General features: G+C 50.6%; 1 non-coding gene across 1 annotated transcript; it reads left to right on the plus strand.

The window, feature by feature from the left end:
• The first annotated feature begins 1,366 nt into the window (after positions 1 to 1,366).
• Positions 1,367 to 1,448, plus strand: TRNAS-GCU (transfer RNA serine (anticodon GCU)). Its single transcript has one exon. It is a non-coding gene; the product is annotated as a tRNA-Ser (tRNA).
• The last annotated feature ends 2,726 nt before the right edge of the window (positions 1,449 to 4,174 follow it).

Below are 4,174 nucleotides of genomic sequence, written 5' to 3' on the forward strand. Positions count from 1 at the left end.
GTGACCAGGATGCATGGAGCAAATAGTGTTGCTTCTCTCTCCCTCCAACCCCCTATGGGGCCATGGAGGAGCACTGGGGCAGGGGAGAGCAGTGAGCACCTTTGCACTGGCACACAGTGCCCTTTGACCCCCTGGAGCCCTGGGCGGCTGCCAGAGGGCCCCACCCCTAAGGCCAGCCAGGCTCCCCAGCACCAACAGCAGAGAACACAGAGAGACTGGCCACACACTGAGCAGCGGTAGCCTGGGCAGCACATAATGGAGGCTCGGGGGGGCTCAGCCTCCCCAAACCTTGTGTCACCAAGGGGCAGTGGAGCCCATGACTAGGGGCCCTGGAGAAATTAGGTCCCCCTTGAAAAGTCTCCCCCATGTCAGCCCCAGGGCTGGAGGAGCTCTCACTCCGTGCTACTGCCCAGGGGCTGCAGCAGGGGCACAGAGCTTCTCTGGTCTTGGGGACACAGCGGGGCAGGGGTAAAGGAGTGACAGGGTGGGGCTAGTGGGGAAAGTGGTGGAACAGAGGTGACATAGTGGATGGGGCCGTGGGTGGAAGGTGTGGCAGGGGGCAGAGCCACAGACAGAAGTGAGGGGGCCTATTTCCAGTGCTGGGGCCCCTGCACTTGTTCTCCCTTTCCCTGGGCTTTGGCATCACTAGCCCCTGCTTAACGTGTAGGGTTCAGTGGTCCCCAAAATGTGGGGCATGACTCCTAGGGGAACAAAGAGGAAGATTCATAGGGGCACCTCAGGGGCAGAGCCAGCCCCCATGGAGGGAGCACCAGTCAACCCGACTCTGTCCCAGCTCTTTTCCAACCCCACCCTCAGCCTGGGCCCCTGACTGCCAGCTCGGCCTTGACCCCCTTACCCCTGTCTGCACCCCACTCTTCAGCAAGCAACACCCCACTCCCAGCCCCAGTTTTCAACTGTGGCTCCGAGGGCCCACAGCCATGGATAAAAGGGCACAGTGTGAAATGTTTGGGGACCACTGGTTTAGGTGACGTTCTGAATCACTTCTATGCAGTCCAATAAAAGCTATTCCTGACCCATCAGGACCGACTAAGTATGTTCTGCTGCCCTTCACTCATGCAGGAAGGATAATAACATTTCATACCACTCAGTGCTAAAGTGATTTGTAACCCGCCACCAGCTAAAACTGGTCATTTTGGGGAAGCAGCCCCATGATGCTGCATACCTAGGCAGAGTAGGTGTGTCTATGCAAACACGGTCTGTTCCTAAAGCCTTTCCCACAGCTGGTCACTAGGTGTGAGGGGGGAGCTCATTCAGCCCCTGCTTCCGCTTAGTATTTAAAAATACCTTAGTGTCCCTATCTCTGTTGGCCTTAGATTTCTCATCCTGTCCATTTTCTGACATCTCAGATGAGGTGGCCGAGTGGTTAAGGTGATGGACTGCTAATCCATTGTGCTCTGCATGCATGGGTTCGCATCCCATCTTCATCGGATGCATTTAGTCTTTACTCCTCCTTTCAAAACAACCATCTCCCCTCTGATACAATGGCAGATCAAACAATGTTGTGTCCTGCCATACAAAAGCCTGCTCATAAACCTCCTTGCTTTAAATAAAATGTCTAAATCTCAGATTTCTAAAGAAAAATTTCTCTAGTCCTGTATGTCTTAGTTTTTATCTCAAAAGGTAACAGTCTCAAAATCTCCCCCAAACACCCTGAGACCTCCCCAAATTATTAAAATACCCCAGTTCTCAGCAAGGCCATGACAGTGACCCACAGCTAGAGTGTCTAGGCTAAGCTGCTCTGAAGGAGGCAACTCAAACATTTTCTCCTTGCTTCCCTTGGCAAGGTCTGACTGGGAAAACAAAATTCCCCAAACTGAAAATTTTCAGCTGAAAAACCAGTACTAGCTATTTGGGGACTTTGGTCTGAATGTATTATTATTATTATCTTCTGATTTATGAATCCGTTTTGTCACACAGGTGTGTTTCCAGCTGTTGATTTGTGGGGGAGAGATGCCAAGTCATGATGTCTCTTCCCCTCTTTCATAGTTTCTTCCAACTTTCTAGAAAGCTCTTTTGCTATGATGTGAGTCAAGCAGTGTCCATTGTTGCTGTGTTATCTCGGTGAAGTCTGCATTGTTCACGGTTCCTGGGATAGTCCTTGGGACTGTAGCCACCTTTAATGGGCCAGCAGTGAGTCTGGCTCCTCCATTTTTGAACCTGAAAGGCTGGTGGGGGGCATTTCCCAACCTCATAACATATTTCTGTAATGCACACAGAGCAAACTTCATAACTTCCCAAACCAATGTGAGCACACAGAATGCAAGAAGACATTAAGGGTCAACAGATGAACAGTTCAAGATTTTTAAAATGATACCTCACCAGGCAGACTTTGTTCAAATGTATCATCACTATATGAGAGTGGTGAATATGGGGCTTGCAGGGTGCTGCTTTAAGCACAGTGTGCTACACCTGGGCTTCCATTGCAATGGGAACGTACCCTTAGAGTCCATCTCTCCCGGGATAAAGATGGCAGCATGGCTGGCCTGGGTCATCTGACTTGGGCTCATTATGCTAAAGCTGAGAGGCTAAAAACTGTGGTGCAGATATTTGTGTTCACACTGAAGCTTGGGTTCAGAAACCCTCACCCCTCGTGGGGTCTCAGAGGTTGGGCTCAAGTCCATATGTCTGCACTGTAATTTTATAGTCTTGCAGTCCAAGTCCCATAACCCTGAGTCAGCTGACCTGGGCTTTGAGACAGGTGACCTGGGTGTTTTAATCATAGTGTAGACATAACACTAAGATAGGTCTAGGAGCCCAGAAGGTTGGGAGGGAGTTTAGCAAGTGCAAATGGTAAAACCGCAGGGAAGTATTACCCTGGACTCATGGCAGTTCTCCACTGGTCTGTCTGCTTTTGAGGCAGGGATAATAACTGCCAGTGGTGCCCTGTTGAGTGGCTTTTGGGGTACCTGCTCTTGGCTGTTGTCAGAAGGACCTTTGGTCTAGCCCAGTGTGGGTTTTCTTATGGTTTAAATTACACACACAGGCACCGATAACAGAGTTACTGAACGTTTGGGAGTTAGGAGCTGGTAGGTCAGTGGTCCAGTCCCCTCATGGATGACCCCCTCCCTCTGGGACAGGGGCTGGTCTGAACTCTCACACCAAATGCTCATTGTGGCTGCCAGAATCTGTGGCCAGCTCATTTAGTTTATGCCGAAGGTTGAGTCCTGCTTTGTGCCCAGTGTCTGAGAATGAAAATCCTAAATCACCCTATGAAATAACGAATGCAGCAGGATGTGCTATTGTCCCTGCCCCAAAGCAGGCAGACCAATGGAGAAATGCCATTGAGTCCAGGGTAGCACTTCATTGCGGTTTTACCTTTTTTACTTGCTAAACTCCCTCCCAACTTTGAGGGGGCCCAGAGCCCAGTATTGAGCGTGAGCTGAAACATCTACACTGCAAATTTACCACCCCACGGCCAAAGCCTCGGGAGCCTGAGCTGGAATGGGGCAGCCCTGGGTGTTTCATTGCAGCGTGGACATAGCGTAATATTATGTCTGCACTGTCATAAACACACCCAAGTCACTATTCTCAAACCCTGGGTCAGTTGATTCAGGCTTGTGGGGCTTGTGCTGCTGGGTTATAAAATTACAGTGTAGACACTTGGGCTTGAACCCACCCTACAAGACCCCACAAAGGGTGAGGGTCTCCTAACCTGGGCTCCAGTCTGAGCCTAAATGTCTGCACTGCACTTTATAGCCTCACAACCTGAGCCCCAGGAGTCCAAGTCAGATGATCCAGGCCAGCCGGGCCACACTGCTTTTATTACGTTATAGATGCCCTCTCAGGGTATGTCTGCATTGCAATGTAAGCCCAGGGTTAGCAGAAGTCATGTCAGCAGCCCCAACGCATAAACATAAACCAAGAGGAAAAGACCCACCCACAAAAAAGCTGGACAGTGTCCTTCCCCCTACGGTTCATAAGTCCAGCAACCACAAGTCCTTTAACATGAGCCATCCCCTCTCTGCACCCCACTCACAGCTGTTGTCCTTAGTCAGTGCAAGCCCAGAGGTGCCTCTGTAGAGTTCACCTGCCATCCTGGGTGGAAAGTGGGGAAAATAAGAAGGCACTATTCTCACTAACTTGTCTGCGGACTCACTCATCCCTCCACAGCCGCCCTGTCCTAACACTGATCTAACCACTAAATTTTAGTGTT

The sequence above is a fragment of the Gopherus flavomarginatus genome (assembly GCF_025201925.1).
Source record: "Gopherus flavomarginatus isolate rGopFla2 chromosome 13 unlocalized genomic scaffold, rGopFla2.mat.asm SUPER_13_unloc_1, whole genome shotgun sequence".
NCBI lineage: Eukaryota > Metazoa > Chordata > Testudines > Testudinidae > Gopherus > Gopherus flavomarginatus.